General features: G+C 31.9%; 1 long non-coding RNA gene across 1 annotated transcript; it reads left to right on the plus strand.

The window, feature by feature from the left end:
* The first annotated feature begins 5,616 nt into the window (after window positions 1-5,616).
* Window positions 5,617-8,259, plus strand: LOC123014597. The gene is made up of 2 exons (XR_006413328.1): window positions 5,617-6,026; window positions 6,074-8,259. It is a non-coding gene; the product is annotated as an uncharacterized LOC123014597 (long non-coding RNA).
* The last annotated feature ends 15,740 nt before the right edge of the window (window positions 8,260-23,999 follow it).

The raw sequence follows: 23,999 nt of genomic DNA on the forward strand, positions 1-23,999 counted from the left end.
TGCCATTTAAAAAAAAAAAATTTTTCCAGAACTCGAAAACTAAAAAAAATTTCGTAAAATGTTATTCTTGATAAATGGTCACATTTTAATTGGACTTTACGCTACACTAATTATTTTTTTTTTGTAAAGTGGTTAGTTTACGAGAAAAACGCTTCGTTCAATACTTTTTATTCACCTGGTATAATAATCTGAGTCCAGAACTGTTGTCTTGAAATAAGTTGTGCAATTTCCATTATCAACTAGCTAGCTTCAACTCACCTCCCATTTGCTTTTCTTTCCAATTACCTTCTGTTTACAATGTTGTATATGACGTCAGTTGCTTTTATTGTCACGATTCCTGCTCTTGGACATTTTTATCAAGTTTCTACAATTCTATCTAAATTCTGAAATAAGACAAACATTTGTAAACAAGTTTATTGAACAATGTTAAATATTTATTATTCGATTTTCACCGAATTTCTTAACGGGTAAACTCGCAAAGTGATTAAACAGCTTACGAGTGATTTACTAACCTGAAATAGAAACTCGAGGGAAAATTTATTATCTAATAAGTTATCAATATCATATTCCTGTTGTTTAGTTCGAAAGACTTTAGCAGGAACGATCTGTGTACACGTAATATTCGCGGAATGAGACCTTGAAAAGTGTTCCGGCTGAAACAGCTGCCTTCCCGCCAAAAGCGCTCATTATGATTGGTTGTCAGGTACAAACTTTCGATAAATATGCAAACAGATTCTGATGTAACCGTGAGCATCACAGTAATAAAGGATAAAAAAGTCGACGTTGAATTTGATGAGCGCTTTTGGCGCGAATTCGAAGGAAAGTTTTCAGAATTAATTTGCACGTTTCCGCCACAATTCACGATTGATATCTCTCGGAATTTGGTGAATTGCTATAATTAAGAGTGTACTTTGGAGAAATGAATGAATAAGGATTTCTTGGAGGAGGTGCCACCTCATCGTGTAATTCTTGTCATCGTGATCCCAAAACTAAGGAAATTTTACAAACTGAATTGGAATTACCATTAAAATTTTCACACTAACACTACAAAGCTTAGAACAATAAAATAGGAGTCTTTAGACGCAGAAAATTTGAAAAGTATTCATCTATTTCTGTTACCTTAATGTACCATGCGTTCAATTAAATTTCTGATCAAAGTCGCTTATGAATTACATTATTCAATGTACTTATTATTAATTTCAAATTCTGAGACCACTTTCATACGAAATTTAATTGAAAATATTATATAAAACTTGTGTACCCCAATTAAAAATTAAGTCAATATAAATACTAAAATACATAAACACAGAACACAGGACTGAACAATTTCAAACTTAGTCCCTGTATTGTTTTTTTTTAAATACATACATACAATTACACACTTAGGTACTATCGTTGGAAATGATAAAACCCAATGTCAAACATTTTACAACATTTTCTGGATGCAATTACATTAAACCAGCTAATGAAGGTTTAAAATAAGTACCTTCACACAATATTTATAATTTATTCATAAATCAAGAGTAGCAAGCCGTAAATAAATAACACCATGACAATCAATAGTTAATACTAGAGCTCCTATATTACAAGAGTGGGGACACTGAATGTCAATTTTCTATTTTTTTTATACGTAGACTGTCGTATATAACAATAAAATTGAATACAAGTCAAAAGGTCAAACAATTGTCAAATAAAAATTAACAAATAAAAAAAAATTCAAAATACATACTATAGGAACTCTAGTGTTTGCAGTGCTATACTCAGAATACCATTACATTAAAAAAAAAAAGTTATAGGTGGCTGTGCATTTCAGAAAGCAGATAAACCAAAAACCATATGTGTCAAATGATGAGCAAGAAAAAATAAAAATCGACCTGTTTCAGGATTTTTTACAAAAATCGCTTATATTCAAATTATGAATTTTATTCCAGTTAAAAATTCCACTCCGTATGTGATATTTTCTGTCTTTAATTCTCTCTGTAACTTGTTGTCACCATTCGTTCATATTTCTACGAACTTAGTTACACGTTATTTTTTTAAATAAAAAAATTAAACACAAGGTTCTTTTAAAAATAATTTAATTGAATGTTACTTCTATTTTGTTATTTTATTACTGGTAAACAAGTCGTTTTGTACCATAACCAATTATTCTTAGAATGATATGTCTACTTTTAAGGGGTGAAATAGAACAACTGCTTCTATAAAATTCTTGCATGGCTTGACTAACGTTAATTTCTGGGAAATGACAGTTTCGTACATTTAAAAATAGAATATGTGCAAACAATAAGGATAGACTGACCAATTTCTTTAAAATGACAAAAAACGCGTTGTGTCTGTTCAAACAAAATTTGGCATATTCTAACTAGTAAAGTATGGGTCTTGATATTCGCTTATTTTTCCTTTGTTAGGCTGGGAGCAAGTGACTAATTTTGAGATGTATAAAATGTGTGCAAAATTCACAAAATAATAGTTTAGTTTTAGTATGTGCTTATTTAGTAAAAACAAAAAAATTGCATGTTTATTCGTTTAAATTGATGTTTAAATACTTACCTACCACGTATTCACTCACCTCTTTCTCATGAATTAAACCGAAAGTGCAATAAAAGCATTATTTATTGGAGTATTCTATTGCTGTGCAGTTACAAGTTACAACATAATTATATGATAAATTCTATCTCACAGTCTCGCTACGCTGATTATATCTATCGTTTCTATTCTTTCACAACTCCCACCAGATGAGGGAAACCACAACAATGTTTAGTAACACAGATTGGGTGACCAGAATTACGATAAGCGAAATTAAAAACCATGCAATCACTTATTATTAATTGATTTTAATATGTTTGGTCTAAAATGGAAAACAGGAATTGGACATACCGCTCTTTATTATTTTTCCATATAAGAGAGGAAGGTGGAACTCCCATATACCTACCTAAAATTGTTTACTACGATTCCAAAAATTCCAATTTCGTAGTTGTTTTGATGTTCCTATTTCCTCCTAATGATAAAGCTGATTAATAAAAAATTATTTACAATTTCAAAGATCATCATCACAACGTATATGGTCAATAGATCGAATGAAATCATTGTAGGCTACGCGGGCAGTAACCTCTATTATAGCGGACCTGTAAGCCTGTCACCGACATTGTACGCATTTACCATTTTAATAAACACAAATAAAAGTACATAAATGTGAAATACACTGGGCCACTTGTGGAAAATTAAAGGGAAGTAATTTCATTATTAAACGTCATCCGGTGAAAGAGGAAAAATCCCCAATAAACCCCAAGAAATTTATTATTTTGGAACTGTTTATCAGAGCATACAGCTGGTTTTCTGTTTTCATAACACGTTAATTGCTTTACAAGGTGATTGTAGCTTTCTTTTATCATTAAGTTTAAATATTGTTAAGTTGCGATTTTAATGACGCTTATTAATTGATTAGCTACATTTTCTTTTCATTGTGTTGCTGTTTTTTTTATAAGTAAGCAGTCAGCTCACGTACGAGCATTAAATTTGTCATATTTCTTGCAGTTTAAAATTTATAAGAGAGAATTCTTGTACGTTGTAGTGTCATTAGTTTCAGTGTCACTGCTGATGTTACTTTCCTTTCATGAAATAAAACTTGTAAATTTATTTGATTATTACATTGTGGTCCACCCACGCGGAAGAGTGAAAATTATAGATGACGTAAGTACTAAGTACGTATTTGGTACTCATAGCAGGTAGAAGTGAAGTCGTAAAGTAAGCAGATTCGCGACCTCTTTGATAATGGTTTGCGTTGGCACTTGGTAATTTCAACAAGTCCTCGAAGTCTTATTTGCAGTAATGACTAAGTCAATGGACGTTACATTCAATCACAACAGTATTCACTGAACATCGATCGCTCCCGAGTACCCACATTATCTCGAAAGAACCTTTTAGCTTTTACTCTTCTACTATGCTGCAAAATAATTGCGTAAGTTCTAACAATGTGTATTTAACTATTAACCAACAACACATGGACTTTATTTGCATAACCTCCATGTTCACGAAAAATACGCGTGTTGCATAAACATTTATTTAAATTTTTAATTATCGCTAGAATGCTAGCACAATCTAAATTATTTTGTTCATTTCTGTTCGGAAAATTACCATACGAAAGTAGTACCATCGGGTTAGCTGTTGACCCCAATAAAAGTATTACATTTCGGTTACTGCACACTATTGTGGGATTTAGGTTTTAAACAATAATACAAGTTTAATTGACCTTAACTCTGTTACATTATTAATGAGAGTTGGATAGTTTCAACTGTTACAAGGCATAATGTGATCATTCTCTTCCTATTTTATTTATCCGACGACTCTACAGATCCACTGCAAAACACTCATTGCTTGGTAGGATTAACTTAATTAAAAACAAACTGTTCTTTTGGCCATTATTCCTTTGAGCACCTACTATAACTGCAACTCGAGTGCAAAACGGGGAGCAAATTGCCACTTTTCTCTGTGCATGTATTCGTGTGTTTAACACACAAGTGGACAAAAATTAGCATACTTCTCGAAAGGTTCTATTCCACTGTTGACAAGCATTATAAATCTTTTATTAAAATCAAAAATTTCAAACAAAGTCATTTTTCTTATTTTTTCCATTTCCTTGCATATTATTAAAATATTCAAGTAAAACTTTGTCCTCTAAAAGTGTAAAATAAAGAAAATTTACAAATCCACACATTTTAAATGTGAAATTTGAAGAATCTCAAAATAATAATATATTATGACATTAGATTTGAAAGGAAGAGTACTCGAGTAACCATAAACACGATCAAATGTAAAAAATATTATAAATTGTCATATTGGAAAAAAAAGTTATGATTATTGATTGCTTGATCCATTTTTGTGAGATTATATTTAGATAAGGGAAAATTTACTGATCGTTTTCTCTCAATGCTATATTTCTAAAGGGTAAGCAAATATAAAGTTTTCTTGTTGTGCCTGAAGATGGCCATTACAAAAATGAGCCGAAACATGTCGCATTTTAGCATTAGGAAAAATAATTTCCCTTTTTTTAACTAATGTTGAAAAATTCACAATTTTTTGATCATGTTAAATAAACATTTTGAACAATTCTTAAATTGCAGCAAGATGAAAGTACCGCTATCTGAAAATCGTTCCCCAGAGTCCCATCCAGACTGGACTATTACGGTCCAGATGATGAATAGATAATAATTAAATAAAAATAATCCAAAAATCGGTCGGTCGTTGCACTCGATGCTGTTTTCTATATTCCAGTTGCGTTGTACGAAATACAGTTTTCTAGCCCACTTGCCCGTGTATTTTAGTTCCCAAAGTTACGCAAGCGACCTCCTTTCCACGTAGGAAATAGCAATGGTTCCTAAACCCTACCACTGCAGCTGCTGCAGAACTGCTGGGTTTTTACAGAAGTTTTTACAATCGCATGTCATCACGAAAATGATGTGATAAATTACAGTCAAATATTTTTTTAAATTACTGTTTGCGCACACAACGCACCCACTTTCCACTCATTTATTTATTACCAAAACAATAAACTGACCTTTAGCACGGAGTTACGTAAAGCTGAAGTTGTAAAACAATAATAAAATAAATATAGTGACAATGAGAATGAAAAATATGGTGTATTATTATCGAAAGAATAACGTATTTTGGTTTCGTGAAGTTTAATACAAACATTTTTCGATTAAACGACTTGTAACTGATAATAAATGTGTTGTAATTAATTTATTCTATCACATGATATAATTATTAGAGGGGACAGCTAGTTAACATATGGGTTTTACCAGTGAACGGCGTGTTGGACTGACTAAACTCTTGTTATACATATTTTAAAAAAGAACAAATCAAAAGTTTGTGATTATTGCAAGTAAATTTTTTATTTGTTACATTTTTTTATATTCATTTTCTAATAATTATTCTGTCTTGTGGGAGCTTTCCAGAAAAAAATGTAGTTTCAACAGCAGTCTAGAGAAACACCTACTCAGTCACTTTTTTTCGAAATTTATTGACAGGTATTAATTTTTTATTAGTCACAAAATACTATTCGATAACGTTTCAGGGTCAATAAAGAAAGAAAAACTTCGTCAACAAACCGGTTGTGTCATATTTGTTCAGGTAAAATTATGTAATATACACATGCATACGAGTGATTACCTTTAGTTTTGGGGATAACAATCTAAAATAATATTTTAAATAATTTGTGTTAAAGTAAAGAGACATCTAATCAGTATTAGGTAGGTATATTTAAAATTAAGTTTCTACTAATCCACAAAATCCTTAACTGACGTGACCAGTCAGAACTGACATTACATAACTTAATAAGCTAGTAATAGTAGAAGTAAATAGATACATATTTAATCTTTTTTTTTCCTCTTTTATACTGTATTTATTACTTTAAGCCAATAAAAAAAGCAACAAAGACAACTTAGTCAATTGCAACCCTCATGTGTAAGGTTATTTCAAAATGGCTTCCTTTCGCTAGTGAACTGATCGATATCTATTAAGGTTAAAGTTACTGGGTAAAATCGTTACTATACAACTTTGTATAATTGATGAAAATGAAATATGCATTTCATTAAAAAAGCATTGCCTTGATTCCCATGTTTCTCTAGAGTAGAGTACATTATCCACTATTTTATATTGACCCAGATACTCGAAAAAGTTTTGTATGAACACACGCATTTTCTGTTGCATAATAGATAATGAATTATGGCAACGATATCTATTTAAACATTCAAAGGTAACCCAAGCAGTGAACCGAAAAATATTTGCCATTTTATTGCAAATCAAAGGTTTGACTTGTTGAGCAATATTTGGTAAAATTATTTATTATTGTTACTGAATTAGTAACTTTCACACGTAGTTCTATACATTCATTTAAAATGATTTCTGAATGAACTGTCAGACTCCTCTTGCCATTGGCGCCTCGAAGACTACCTCCTGTCAAAATGACAAATTGCTGTCATCACAAAAGAGGTTGTGTTAGGTCTGCCATTTTCTGATAACAGTCCTGCTTACATGAAAGAATTATTAATTTTAGGGTAGAATTAAAGAAATTTTCTATTCAATTAGTGTGAAAATTCCACCTGTCTTAATAATAATCTAATTTCAATGCATTTTCTTTCATAACTGAAATTGGCTAACGCCAAATTCTCACTTAACGTGTTTTCAAAAACAAAGAAAAATTTATATAAAGAAATTTCATTCTTATTTTATTAAAATAAAATTTATGTTAATCATAAAGAGGAAACTGAATTTTTATCATGGAATTCCAACTTGTTCTGTGATGGGTGTACACATCAATATAACCGTTCAGTTTAGGAAATGGCCATTTTCCAACCCAAAAAGTGATAATTTTTTTACTTGGTTTTAGCAGTTATAACAACATATGAACACGCATCACAGAACAAGTTGGAATTCCACGATAAAAATGCAGCTTCTTTTTATGATTATCATAAATTTTAGTTATAATAAAATGAGAATGAAATTTCTTCATATAAATTTTTCTTTGTTTTTGAAAACTCATTAAGTGAGAATTTGACTAATTGAAAGAAAATGCATTGAAATTAGATTATTATTAAGTCACAAGTGGAATTTTTACACTAATTGAATATTAATTTTCTGTATAATAAAAAAAATCTCTGTTATAATAAATAATTCCTAATCCTTACAACAAATTTAGGGCCCCCAAATTCAGTAAGTCAAAAAGACAATAAATTATGAAAAGTGAAATTATTTCATAGGTCCCAAGACAAGGTATTTATACTATAATTTTTATATTAAATGTAATTAAATTTTTTTTTAAATATAATTGACCAAAAAAAATTGTAAATGTTTTAGACCACCACTGACTGAAATAAAACTTGTGCAAGGCGCCATTTATACCCCAAAGTGTAAGAAGTTAGGGGCGGAGACAAAGCAAACTAAAGGGTGATAGCTGATCATCTCGAAGAGCCTTCGCATTCATGGGAAGCCGAAAATAGGAATTACTAGGGTAGGGAATGGGAGATACAAGTAAATATTGAATTTGTCAGTATAGGTATATTGGTACCAAACAAACGATGTTGTCTCTCAAAACACATCAACCGTTACCAAATTAAATGTTTCTATTTTTATTCTAATCTGTTTAAGAGCAAACCTCTGTAAAAAGTATTGTATCTTCACGGTCTATGCTTTTAACATAAATCCAATTTTGCGTTGTTTGTAGAGAATAAATTTGATTTCCTAATAATATGCCTGAGCACATTTGCTATTTTCTATCGTCTCTATTAAATAAATCGCATCGTAATAAAGCAATAAAGAAAATAATAATAGGTGAGTATTATTGATCGTAGGTCGCAGGTAACATCTTCAGTAGATCCTACAGGTGCACATTCTTCGTGAGTCTTCACACGTCACATTTTTAACGATGTTGACACCTGGAAACGAATTCAGTATTCAAACTACATCTTCCAAAGTCAGCATGAGAAGTTTTAACTAAATTGAAACTTCAAATTATGCTTTAAGTCAGGAAGTTTAATTTCTCAAATCTTGAAAAATGAGTTATGGCGTAACAATGTCTATTTTTAAGGCTGATCAATTATTTTTCTCTCTTGAAAAAAGCACTCAGTACATTTGATCATTGTGAGTCAACGTTACACAATTTCAAACTTGAATGAATTTTGTTATGCAAAACTTTACAACGTGTGTAACCTTTTAATGACGATTCAATGACTAACTAATCTTAACTTGCGGCACTGTGAAACATACTTAATTTTAAATCTTTACTCATTAAGTATGAATAATCACATAATGAGCAGTGACGTTAATTTGTATGTTTAGTGAAACTTATAGTGCGGATATCAATTTTCCTCCCATTATTAATTTCAGAAATTTTCCATCACTTCATTTAAATAAAACTTAAAAGTAAACATAGGTCTCTACGTGGCAGCCGCGAGTAAGACGTGTGGTAACCAACCCTTGTGACAACCTGCCCCGATCTCCCCTAAGCATTATAATCTTTAATTATTTAACTTAAAAACGGTAAAAGCAAATTCCTGCTTATTGGCATGGTATATCCTTCATTTATCTACTTTATGCAAGAATAAAATTCAAACTGTAGAAATTTCCAGTGAAGTAATCAAATTTCTCAAGCAAATAAAATTAGCAAAACAGATATTCTCATATGGAAATATAGTAAATTTGCCTTCCTCTTCATGTATAGAACGAATAATTTAATTACATATACCTATTTTCTTTATTTGGAACAAGTTTCGACGTAAATATTTCACGAGCATTCCCTTTCTTCACTAAATTAGGAATATTGCTAAATTACTAATTTTATTACTTGATGCTATAAGAAAATATCTTTTTTGTGTTTATTGCAATCGTGATATGTTAATAAGTAAAAGAATTTGACGTGTGGTGTTCTTTATTTTTAACTTTTACAAATTATCAAATGGGCACACGATGTGACATTATTAACTAACAAACTAATCATATTATAAAGAAATGAATTAAAGAATACACAAATGTGTTTTTTTTGTAAACCAAACTAGTTTATTTAAATTGCTGCATGTGATTTTTATACTGACTCGTTTTAACATCTATCGCACAATCTCAATATGATGTGATTTAGTTGAGCATAAAAATGTATCGGTGAATGGATGAAGCCGTTTTTAAAGATTAGATGTTCCAAGGAGAATGGTTCTAATGTTGTTTTAGCGAACAAGGTCGACTAAGATAGATCGTAGTCGAAAAATAACATGCGTGGCCCACAACAGCCCGTGTTATTAAATATGGCAGCCAATTACATCATTTCTTTTATCTGCTTCCTTTTTTCTTTGTTTATCGAATTTCCTTCATGGTGGTGGGTAGGTTTTCACAAGACATATCTGGGACACACATTTTGAGAGAACTTTTAAATATCAACGTTTGGAAATGATTGGTTAAATATCTCAAAAGAGAGAGCTATCTTTGGATATTGGGCAACACATGCCTCTGCTATTTGCTACAATAGGACTCAAGGCTAGTGGGGTCACTATCGAAAATTAAGTGAAGCCTTGCACTTTTCTAGTAGCTTTTAGATTACCATCGTCATTTCCTGAAAGCAAGTGTGATAGAACGTGTATTTCGTCATGATCATGAAGTAATCAACGTTTGGCATCAACATTCGTTTTTCTTGAGCATTGAGAATTTGCTATAACGGTTGCATTGTTTTACAACCTTTCAGTGAAGTCTTTTTAAAGCAAAAGCAAATTTGCCAATACAGCTATTACGCATCTTTATTGCTCAACTGTAATTAATAATTACTTGTTATTAACATTAATCTACGTTGTCGTTAGTGTTATTATTTCAAGAAATTTTGTAATCGTATTTATAAATGTAGTTTTTTACGAAGTATGTCGCATCTTTGGTTAGGGGTCAATGGTTCACGTCGCGTCGTTTTGATATTTACTACATAAATATTCAAGTGCAGACTTATGCACTTCACGTGTTTGATTTAACATTTAAAAATTCCAGAAAACTTCACACTAGTTTTGCAATATTCGGCTCTAAATATAATCCTAAAAGTTGACCATTGACCTATAAGAATTTTAAACGTTGAAAGTTTTATAACAAAACTATTTTTACGTAAGCCATAGTTATAGATTGTCAAATCAGTTACACTGTTAAACGTTGGTACATTTAGACTTCTTGTATTCAGTGATTAAAAAAAATTACACTCATTAAAATTAAAAATGATGTTTGTTGTCTGGAACGACTTTTACGTTGTAAGCCCCTTTATGATGATAAGAGGACCATAAAAATTTGCAGAATAAGTTGGCAGATAATACAATTCATGTGACTCACACATGTATGATGAGTATCAAGTGGTTAAATAGATATAGCTGTGGGAGTTTCCATAATTCTTAATGTACGGCAAAATGAAAATTTGTTCGTATCGCGTTTTAAAATTACAAAATGGTTTGTGTACGATTTGTTAGAAGTAGTTCAGGATTATCTAGAGAAAATATTGGACTTTAAAGAAAATTAATTAATTAATTGCGTTTTTTGGATGTTATAATTTAATCAATGACAAAGCCATTATTATGTAAACTCCGAGACGTAATCTGTGTTGTTGGAAGGCAGATGTGGGTAGAAATAAGAGTGAGATAAAAAATTAAAGATATTTATAAACATTTGATTTCTGTCTTTGAAGAAGATTGTGCGTTACAACTACTACCGACAAATTTGAGCCAAAAGGTTTCACTATTTCATATAGGTAGAAGAACACTGTGAAAAGTAACTAAAGTGGCGATAGTTAAGTATGACATGACACGAGATATAACCATCTTTAACGTTATTTGTGGTTTTTATTGGCAGAGTTTACTGAACAATTATGAAAAAATCTCATATAATAATAAATAGACATAAAAATGGGTCAACAGTTTTGTCTAAAACACCCTGCATTTTATTATAATCCTTAAAAGTATAACTGAATTCAAATCTTTCTGGCTTGTTCCAGCTTAAAATTTATTGGTTAATAAAAAAGAACGGAAAAATCAAAACATTTTGAAAATGATCAGCGATATTTATTGTATACAGAAGCTGTTTTTATCTCTTAAAAAAGTTTTAATAGATTAATAGGAATAAGTCGTTATGTCTTTTTTCTACAAATAACAATAACAACCGTGTATAGAACTTTACTTATTTATGAAACTTTCGCAGCGCTTTGAACTTATACAATATTACCTATAACGAAATAATGAAAATAAAACTTCATTTATATAAAACTACGAGTATTGGTCATATTTCCACAGCCCATTTAAAAATAAACATTATTTAGTAATCGAAAAAGTTTACTTTTTTATTCAATTTGTCTATAATGTTATAGTTATTATAAATTATCATTTAATATGTATAGTGCCAGACAATAAATTTGGTCCACCATTATTCCGTCACTTAGAAAAAATTAAATGTAAACTATGCCTTATTGTCAATATAATTGACGTGCAATTTTTTTTTATTGTCGTAACAATAGTGTCACACCACTGTCAGGCATCAAACTGTCATCAACATGTTTTCAGTTACACACTTTAATAAAGTTCGAATAATTTCCCTTTCTCTAGAGAGGATGTCACGTAGACAAATTTCTGCAGCTTCAAAATGACAATCATACATAACAGGACTCTAAAGGTGAGGTTAGTTCACATATAGCCTGCATTAGAGGCGAATGTCATTTAGACATTTGTGGTGAACCAAATTTATTGTCCGGCACTGTACATCATGTACTTATTTGAAAAATGGAAGAACGTAATTTGAGGTATAAGACCTGCGCCCTTGCGCGAAAAAATTCGGCTAACATGTTTTTAAATACATGGCAGGTAACGCAACGATAACAAAAGGGCTTCATGGTCAAAGCGAAAAGAAAAATATTTCTACTATACAAGGTGTCACGATTAAATTATTGAAAAAATGTTGAAGTCTCATATGTGGTGTACATATATTGTACGTATGTACATACTAGTAGTTTGACACTATCCAAATAATAGCAATAATTACAGTAAACGTTTTTGTAATATAAGTGATTAGGAAACCTACAACCTATAGGTAGGTATATGATATGACATACAGAATCCCACGAGGCGTAAATTTTTTTGTTATCTGCAATTTAGTATTAAGTATTATTATACATAAGTCTACTCATTTTTAAATGAACTGTGGTTGATAACAATATTTCAGATTTTTGCCAAATATGCTTTTAGGTCAATTCTTATCAGTTTGATAAATAAAACGAACGGATTTTGTTCAATACCATGAATGAAACTTCACGTTTTGGGTGAATTATAATCAGTTTTGAAACAACTGATGAAATTTTAAATAAATTACGTATTTTCAAAAAACTTTAACAAATGATAACATCATCAAACACGTAAATTATTTAATGAACAATTTATTATTGGTAGCACGTGGTTAAATTAAATAAATGTTATTATCAGTTTCAAATAATGTTTTGTACCTACTGTTTTACCAAACTTACAAATAAATACGAAATCTTTTTTTAGTTTGAACACTCAGAAATTGCACGGAAAAGCTAGTTTCAAACTTAATACACTCAATCTTAGAGAATTTATTATGCTCTTGTATAAAGCAATTTTATTGTACGTAGCATAATTATACATTTTCTTCAGTTTTACATCATTCTAATGATGGACATAATTCAGATGTTATGTAGGATAGTAAAGTATCTTTTGTTTGTAAATAGGGTTTGTTTTGTTCTAGGGCGGAGAACATTGCATAATGTAGAAATGTATGCAGATTTAACCTTTAGCGCCGGTTACACGATCTATTATTACAGTTGTTTAGTCATGGCCACCCATAATGAATTGATTATATAGTAATGCAGCACCAGCGTTGGTAAGCCTCTATGCATGGTCAATATTTCACCCCGTAATTTCGAAATTTATAAATTTTTAAACACACAAGCTTGACTTGACTACATCATTTTCAAAATTACTGTCTTCAGTTTCAAACACCTCATCACAATTCCCAACTAAAAATATTTTTGCAACTCAGTATTTAAATTCATACTGATAATAATTGAAAATTAAACCAGCAATGTAATCCCAAGTGGGCGAGAATTTAAGACACCGTGAAGGACGCAATCATAAAATGGTGCTCTTCCGTCAAGCAAGTTCAGCATTGAGCAAGAATGGATTGACTTTGAATAGTTGACGCACAGCTTGCATGTTGAAAATGCCATTTGATACCATCTGTCTATTTAATTTAAAATGTGCATTTCTTTACATTTTTAATGACCAACAATTTTGCGGCAACAAAGAAATCTCAGGTGCAGTTCTCTATAGTAGTAAAGAATAAAAGAAATGTTTACGCACTCTGATTAATGCCTTGATTCCCATTTTTGATTAGGCAACTATCAACGTCATTCTTTTGCTATTCCCCATTGTAAAAATTTAAAAACAAAAAAAGAGCAATGACTTTGTAATGAAAAATATTTTAAAGATCCTACAGTGCACCATAAATTATTATTATTATTATTAATAGGTAAGGGTTGCTAAAATCAAGTGAGGTTTGTAAAAAAAAAACAAAATAAATTTTTAGAAAATCGTTAATGACTTTTTTCAAAATATTGTACATTTTATATCAAGAGCAAAAAGTTAAAAATTCAAAGAATACAGGCTGGTTCATAACTCGCGCCTTATAAATAGAAAAAATCCAAGTAACATAAGATACCAGAAGTATGGAAAAATGTTTAATCCTATAGGATGCACGACTGTTCCAACCAACAGATTTACATAACATGGGTAAAAATACCTTAGAGTATTTTGACGTTATTTTGACCACCGAGTATTATTGTTAAAATAATGATTGTGTATTTAAACAAACGCTTTATTAACATTTTTTTCTTTTATATCTATATGCAGAGTGTTTTTTACAAATAGGTTTGCTACTTGAACACACACTAGGTTGCATTTTAGTTTTCTTTTGTTGGGCCTTTTTTTAGTTGTTAATTTTTTACTGATGTGTTACTTGTTGGTCTGTTTGTGCATTTTATAAAAATTTATAAATATCTTTTAAAATTGACTTAAAAATCACACAAAGTTTGAATAGGTTTTAACAGTCGCGTTATGTGTAATTACAAGAAATTTTTTGTATTCTGTAAATTCCAATCTTTATGAAATATAACTTCAACTATTATGTTAAAAACATTATAAAGAAGGCATATCTAGAAATTTAAAACTAAACAATCAAAATATAAAATACCCATGTTATTCATCCTAGGGTTAAAAAAATCCTATATACAAAATTTTTACATTTATTTTTTGACATTTGACCTTTTCTATGTGTATTTATTGTTACCGATGATCTTGTACAAATAACTTTGCCAATAAAAGCTACAAATAACGTTAAACATAATTACAATTCAGGATACAGCTTCTTTGTTTCCTCTTCTAATAGCCTGCTGCAAAAAAACATGTAAAATTATTTTCCAAGAGACATAAATAGGGTCAAAGTGCAAACTTTAAACCCCCATAATTTCGAAATTTAACATTTTTTCCATGTTCCTGGTATCTTATTTTAAGTGGGATTTTTCTTTGGGGCGCCACTCTGATAAACATCAAAACAAGAAACAAATATTTTTTTGGAATACAATAAGTAAATTACGTATGTCTCATTAATTAAATAATATGCTTTAAACAAAATGCATTACGTATTTTCAATTATTTTTGAACTGATGTTGCGTGTCATACCTACTCTCCCACTTTCAAATGATAAGAAAGTGACCACTTCCCAACCTGAATCTGATATTTTATATCAATCCCGTAATGAAATTGAAATTTCATACTTTCCAACTTTTCACATGCAAGGTAATTGTTATTACTTAGCGATTGTGAATAAAATAAATAAAACCATTATTAATTCGTTAAACAAAGAACAAAACTAACACTTTTATCTGCTTGTTCAAACAAAGTGTTTTATCAGAACACCCAAAACGTTCCTATTAATATGAAATTAAGAAATCGCTTATGTCCTACCACCACAAAGTCGTCGAAGCCTTACTAAACCATACTAAACATGAGTAATAAAAAAATTCTAAGGATTCAAATTAATGAATATGTAAGTGGATGAGTAATTTGAACAGTTCCGTTTCATGAACTTGTAGCGAATTTTTGCTCCATCTTGAATTCAAGCTTACGCTCTGTAGCTATTTTTATAACGTCCTGAGAAATGAAAAGTTTAACAATGTTACATTCCAATAGTTTTAGAAGCGGAAAATAAATAAAAAAATCATGATATAGGTACAGACAGTAAATATGGAATGAATCACGGAATGCAGTTAATACTGTAAGTCAAGAAGAATGTGCTGATACCGCAGCCGCAGTAAAGAATGAAGACAAAATTGCAGCTAACGGACATTTACGGTGTTGAAATTTCACCGTAAACAGAAATGATGATGCAGTTTTTATCAAGTCAGTCAGGTTGCATTTAATTTCAGTAATTTTCCATTGACAAAAAGCCTGGATTTTCAAGAAATCGAATGTCTGCGACAAAGATAAAACCTCACTGCCGCCATTCAAGAAGACAAATTTTTAACCGCCAAAATGTCGGCTAACGGTTTTCGCGTTCTTATCTGACTAAACAGGAAGTAAAATTCGCAGCAAGTTATCGTGCGTAACAAGTCTGTTGCCATGGAAAAGTTTGGCCCGAGTTTGGGAGTGCCAAGCGCCGAATACTTGGCCCTCATTGGTCCAACTCCGAACATTATAGGGAGCCTAAAATGAGCACGAAGTAACTACGTGGCATGCTAGAGAATATGCTATTCTAGCAGAAATTCAACCTTGGGATGTATGATCCACTGTGAAAACATCCGCCAAGACGGAACCCGCAAATTACGGCGATTTTTTCCCTCAAACGTCGGTTACCGAATTCCCGTTCAAAAATCGACATTGTTATGCAAAATAGCACCAAAATTTCGACTTTTGTTCGGGGTTGCGCCGTCAAAAAGACCCTCAGTCTTGGTCAAGGTCAACAAGGGGCCGAACCAAACAGAGGGGAAACGACTAGTCCAACCCCCAAACACGCCATGTCACCCAGTTCCGCCATTCCAGAAAAACGAAAATGAATCACGTTGGCTTATTTTAAACGTTACGCGGTTACGTAACTTTTAAATAATTACAGCACCCGGCAAAAACTAAAAATAAATTGGCTATTAAACAGTCATGTCTTGTACGAGTTGGAAATCTAATGGATTAATAGGAGAGAGAAAAAGACTGACTGTTTGAAAAAAAGTAAGTCCAATCCGCTCCCCTGTTCACCCATTGGAGTCTTCTTCATCTTCGGTTACTTTAATTGGTAACTGCAAACAGTCGCGACCAATAACCACCAACAAAATTGATGACGTCATTGAATTAATCACAGCACGCCAAGACTTCCGTCCGAATTCCAGTACCAGTCCACAGCACAAAGGAAACGGAAAAAATCCATCAAGACCGCAAACTTCGCAAGAGAAAACTGCAAAATGGCGTCGCGTTGCAATGCGGAAGTCGCAAAGTAGGCCAACTTGCCAACAAACCGCCAAAGCGCGTCTCCACACATACTCCATTCTTCACCAGAGGAATGAAAGAGTCACAATTCGCGACCGTCCAAAGAAATGAAGCACACACAACAGCAGTTTCTGCAAGATTAAGAAGCGCGGGGTTTTTACACATCACACTAGGACTCCCGAAGAGTGGGGACTCGGCTTTCGCTATCGCATTGGTCTGACGGCAGCCCCCACCCCGCCCGCGCGTACTATTAGACTGTGACGCAATGCGCACCACGCTACCACTTCCTAGGATATGAGAAAGTTTCCCCTCGCGCGGGGAGAGAGGGTTACTGAACTGCTCTATCTCTCTCCCACCGACACACGTGGCAGTTCGATGACCTCGACACACGTGTACTTTTTGCTGCAGTATTGCGCAATGCAATTTGTGACGGAATGTGGAGAAAACGCGAAAAATGCGCGCGGAAATCGACGCGTTCGCAAAAATCGCGAAAGAAAAACTTTTTTAACCAGAGTACGACTTTCGCTGGAAAAAAAATTTCAACTCGTTAAATAAATAAAAACTTTCACGGCTCTGTTGGGACTAAAATGGAACAAAAGATGCTCATTGGAGGAGAGTACGCTCGCTTTCAAGTATTGATCAGCCTAGATCGGGTGGCCTCGACGACAATCGGGGCCTAAAACTAGGTCACCAGGCGCATACACGTGCCAAGCTTTCGGCCTTGGCTTACATGATAGGCGATAATCCAGAGTTTGAACTGGTGGCTTGATCGAGGTGGAACAATGAAAGTAACAAGGCAACTGAAGGTTAACCCAGAAACATGAATTTTCTCCTATTACTATCAGAAATGATAAAAAATCTCAACTGAAGCAATAGTGAAAAATAGGTTTCATTTGGCCACATATAATTACCTTACGTCTCTTGAGTCAAAAAGCTGCAATAACAAATAAGCGAATCCTTGTCAAACTTGTAAAAAAAATAAAACACAACGCACAAAGGGGGAAGCACAGGCGAGCGCTGCTCTCGCTGTCACTTTTACAACTGTTACTGGGTAGTAAAACGCGGGCAGCACGAACACGTAAAATACATGAAGGATTATCATCGATCCTTCGACTGTTTCAGCAGCGCCTATTGGCACGCAACTTGCAGCGCAGCGCTCCGCGCAGTAATTTACCGCGGCATATACGAAGGGTATAATTCGTATGTAGCGTCACAGTCTCACCGAGAACACATTTTCAATGTTTAACGCGTGGCCGTTAGACTGTTCGTTATTTGCATTAAATCAATAGAAAGGAACGTTCACATTCTAATACGAATCTAGTTCAAGGGATACAGAAATATGCCAGCTTAATTTTGTTTTTATTGGAGACTGTGAAAGGTTTTTGGATGGACTGATTAATGCTAATAATTAATTTAGCTCGAGATTTGTTTAACGCGTTTTTCACTTTCGTTGTTTTTGGGAATTGGGCGCTTTGCTAATTTAGATAATTGTGATGTTCGCGGTTATTTTTGTGGCCTTGAACATTGAAATAGGAATATTTGGTCTTATTGCCAGTCATTAATGGCATTACCGAGAACTGACGTTAAGGGGAATCCGTAATAATTAAAAACGATTAAAACGAATTAAAACATCATGGCTTAGCTCCAGTTCTGAATTGGAATTTTTATTGCAAAGTATAAAATAATTCCAAAACGTTAAACAACACTTTATTTAGGCATTGTTGAACTATGTATATACTTTGTACTTCTAATAATAACAAATTTTTTTTCTTTTATTTTTGAATTTTCAGGTGGACTATAATACACAGTAAAATTCCCGAAGTTATTAAAATTGACAGACTCAAAGTACCGCACGTAATGGTTATATATCTACATAATCACAACCAAAAAGTTAATAAATTACCGTGAGAACGTTCATTAAAATAAATTGGAGTTCTTTAAAATCAACGTTTATGCATATAGCGGCTGTTCTAAATTTTGCTTCCTCTTGCAAAACAGCAGTAAAAAATGTTTTATTGAGAAAGTTTACTCTAATAAGTATTAGAATTATTATGTATTGGAAACAATTTTGTTAAACTTAGACGATTACAACTGCGTCAGTTTTAGTTTAAGTAGAAGTATTTTTTATTCTAAATGAAATTTTGGGTTTTTCAGACTAGGAAAAAATGTTGATTTTAAATTCAATAAAACAGCAACTAACATTTGTTTCTGCAGCAACAGTCATGTGGTCAATTTTTTGTTAATTTTAATTCAATATCAACATCTTGTCAAACAGCTGCTAGCATGCAGTGGTTTTCTACTGAAAAACTCGCAGCTTGTTATTCTTATCAAAGAACGAACGAAGAATTCTGCTTGTGATTTTAATCATTTCGTAATATTAATTTAAATAACATTTTTTTTTAATTAAAGTCTGTTATAATTTGAACAAATGAAATAAAAATTATTAGTTAAATTTTCTTGAATTTAGGAATACCAAAAAAAGTGTAATTATAGATATTTGGTTAATTAAAGCTCAACGGAGACCAGTCTTTACCTGTTAATATAAGCATTATTAATGCCACTTTTAAATTTATGGTTAAAATAGAAAGTGGCACATTTTATCAAATACCACAGAAATTTAATTTTGTATTCAGAAAATTATATACCTGACGTTTATTTTTTTTTACATTTACGATGTTTTATTCTATTTTTATGATTCGATTTTTGTCATGCATATGGTACAGTGGATACGAACTAAAGATAATATCTAAACTAAAATTGGTAGGTAATAGCCGTTTTAAGTGTTGTGTTGAGTTACACTCACAGGGCACTGAACTTTTTATAGAGACTCGCGTTCCCAACCATTGCCCGTCACACTTTCACTCATCTCGACTTTTTACCATGACTTTTTCCTAAATTAATCAGTATAGGGATATAATTACATACTAATGCCGTATTATAGTAGGTACAATTAGAAGCAATCTTCATGATCCTAATAGTTTCTAAGCCTATCGTCTTTTGATTGTCGGATTTTATGGTTCCAACTATTTTACATCTCATTAATTACGTAAAAATTCTTACAAAAAACAGAAATCATTTGACCAACAGAGATATCTGCTGTTCCAGAAATATGTATTTAAATGCTGTACCTATTTGAAAAACAACAATCTTCACATTCATTTAGAATGCGACTAAAAACTATGAGATACCACAGAATTATTGATTCAATTGGACTATAGACAAAACTTATAAAAAAAAAACAGTTCGCAGAAGATATCAAATAAAATAAACAGTTACATCGTTAAAAATCATTTTTCAAATTTGTTCTTTCATGATTGGTGTCTCAAAGAATACTTTTTATATTCTTTCAAAACGGCTATCTATACTTATAAATTATTATCAATCAAAAAAATCAAACAAAATATTTTTTTACTCGCATTTAACATACAATCTTTTGCTCTTTACAACCTTAAAATTCTTTGATTTGTCGGTGTCGTTTTGAAGAAATCTAGATTTGGATCATTTTACAGAAAAAAAACTAATCGATTTTGCACAGATTTTTTTTGCACGTATCTAACTTATTTTACTTCATCAAGTAGAAAGTTCTTTCCCATGGGCATCTTAAAAAAATTGCTTCAAAGTTCATGTTACAATATGAACTCTACTTACTTTGTTTAAATTCTTACTTTGAAAATTCAATAAAAACAAGTGTCAAGTACATCCTGCTAAGTAAGCTCATAACTCATAACAATAAAATTATATGTTTTGTAAACTATCAACCATCAAAAGTGGTCTAACATTTTTATAGCAGTCCTTTTTTGTTTTCAAAAGCTGTTATGGTCAAGTTAATTTTATAAACAATGATCTTGAAACAGATTCAGAAACAAACATATTTTTGTTTTTTTTTAAATCATCAAAATTTTGTAATGATTCAAGTCAAAATAATAAGTTATGTTTGTCGTTAACAGTAAAAAGAATTGTCTTTTTGTATATATACATTTCCACTTTCAATGATCTACTTGACACAATTATAAACACAAATGGTGAGACGATCTAACTGACGCTTAAGTACAATTTTAATAATTACTCTAATGAAAGAATTATTTATGATGTTGTTTATAAATAAAATGCTTATGAAACTTGGAGTCTATTAATTATATAAACAAAGAAAGTGAAAATTTATTACATCAATTCCAATTGAAAATCTATACTTGTTCATAGTTCATGTAAATAGCTAATTAAGATAAAAAGGTGATATGTAACCAATTAGCACTATTGTGTTTTTTCTTGATCAAATGTCGCTCTGTTTATCGTTCACTTTCATCCACTCCCATTACATTTTTTTAGCGTCAATATTGATCGCTCTCATTCTTTGTTGTCCAATTTTTCAAATAATCTCTCTATTTTGTAATTGTTCAAAACCAGAAGCAAGTCTGGTTTTGTTCTTGCCAACCTGTCAAAATTCAATAAGTTTAATCAAATGTTGCAAAGGCGAGCATTGTCTTGAAAACTAGCAGTATGTCACTACCATCAGATATAGTTTATGTGTTATTGTTTGTACAGCCCACTCTCGTAAGAGAAGAACTATTAATAGTGTGCTAAATGGGGTCACTAGGTCGATCAATGCTCTCGGCGTCCCGGCGCCTGCAATGGGCGCGTCCGACGCCAATTGGGCCACCTATTGATCCCCAACAGCCCCACGTGCGCCCAAGTTCTTAGTAGAACACCGCACCAACAACACTTTGCGCTCCTGAACTCCGCACTCTGCAGATTTAATGCGATATCCCGAATAGATACTGCGGATCTGCTGTGATCAATGCTGTTTACCTAATCTTTATTTTCCTTTTATCTCCGCAAGATTAAAACGGTTAGGCGAGGGAGCAAAAGGTAAAATTGATGTTGTATGGAAAACTGGTGTTTTTTTCAATACAATACATAAATTTAATTCATATCAAAATTTCTGTTTATAAATGGAAATGATGTAAGTGTAATTGGCAAAAAATTGCAATTAGAACTTGATGGATTTATAATGGTTGACGATTAATTTTATAATACGTAAAATACAAAAATAAATATTTTTCTGAAATCTTACCTTGACTTATGAAAAATTGAAAACCTGTCAAAAAAGATTCATAGGTTCTTTTTTTACAGCATAGCTGGGATGACATTTTCTCCTAAAGTTGAAAAAATATTTCCACGATGCTGTGAAAGAGAAATGGAAATGCCACTTGAGGATGAACAATAAGCGTATAAGAGGTTCATAAGGTTTTTGTTTGTTATTAGATGGTGAAGGAGACGGCATTCATGATGCGAGTACAAATGGCTTTTTAAAAAAAAGCGGGGAAATTTTCGAAAGAATAAAGAAGGGTGTGAGCGTGGGAAAGATTTTATAGATGCTAGGATATCTCAATTTTATGGCGGAGATGATACAGTGGGGCTCGTGAAATAGAAAGGGAGAAGAAAATTGGGAAAAGGGAAAAGCGAAAGTAACAGTTCCTTTGTTTGCTGACTCGTTGGAGTAGCAGGTGCAGCGAAATATAAATATTTTTATTTGTTCCAACCTTGCTCATTTAGAGCTGTTTAACCCTTCACCCTCGTGGTGGAAAACAACGAGGGTGGTTAGTGCCGTATCAGGAAATTACGAAATCAGGGTGGGACTTTGTAGATAAAAAAAATTATTGATTTGAAGTAAATAAATAGATACTTGTTTTATTTATGTTTTATTTGATTATCTCCTACTTTTTTCTGAAATTTTTAAATGATATAAATTTTTATTTTGAATTCCTTTAATTTAATTTTTTTTAGGTGGTAACTTATAAACCTACTAAGAAGATACATCTTTAACAATAGTGATAAACACATTAATCTCTTATTATTGATTAGTTTTGCTCTATTAAAAAAATCGTGGGAAATGTAGGTAACCCATTTAATAAAAACATTTCTCATAATACAGACCCAAAATGTACTTATAATTTATCGTCAAATTTAATCTCCAAACCGCTCTCGGTCCGTGTACCTACTTTTCAAATTGAAATTTAATGCTCTCCTTCCTCCAAACCCAATTATCATTAGTGTCCTTAACAATAACCACGTTACATAATGATTTATTACGTCCAAATCCATAACTCGTATTCATTTGAATTGAAGTGGTCTAATGAAACTGGCCGCAACTGGTCACTCTTATTTGCCAATGGCGTTTTCCATTGATTCGTATTATGAAAATTTAAGGAAGGGATCTCAAGGAGAAAGGGGTAGGATTTGGCGCTTTTCTGTTCCTGTAATGCAACGCAGCGAAGGTTTGACCTACTTCCTCGACACGTGTAGCTCTTCCACACTCCAGCAACTTCACTGTTTTTGTCCGGTTTTCCCGTCTCACAACGAACAAAAAGAGCCTTTCTGTCGCATCGACCTTTTCCGGCTCAAAAAATTTCAAATGATTGAAGTTCATTATACACGTTATTTTATTTTGTTATAAGATTATGAGATAAATTATTTATATTTATATGCCCGGAGGCTTACATTTCCGGTTCACATGTAGTACAGAAATAATTGTTTTTTATCTGAAAGAGGCTAGTAGAAATCTTATTCGATTTTGGGCTGCAGTGGGAAAAAAGCATTAGTGAAAGACAGTTTAACAAATTGTATTAATTAACACTTGGTTTTATTTTCTAATACGGATAATTAGAAATTTTAGTTGAATTTGATGAAAAATAGGATCTAATTAGAAGTTTATTTAACAATGTCAAACATTGTTTTAATATAAAATTTTGTAATAAATGCTTTTTGGTGTACACACAGTTTTATTATAAAATCTTGACGCCCTCTGTTATGCAGGAGATAGACTATATTTAACCGATTTAATCCAAGCTACCGAAAGCTGTATGATAGTTATTGATTTATTGTGCTTTTCGACCATATATTAGATAGACGCGCCATCCAGCGAGTTTGTTAAAACCAACAGGAATGGACAAGAGAAGT

Source organism: Tribolium madens, unplaced genomic scaffold (genome assembly GCF_015345945.1).
Source record: "Tribolium madens isolate multiple individuals breed KSU strain unplaced genomic scaffold, Tmad_KSU_1.1 Scaffold_97;HRSCAF=244;Tcas5.2_LG3a, whole genome shotgun sequence".
In the NCBI taxonomy this organism is placed as follows: Eukaryota; Metazoa; Arthropoda; class Insecta; order Coleoptera; family Tenebrionidae; genus Tribolium; species Tribolium madens.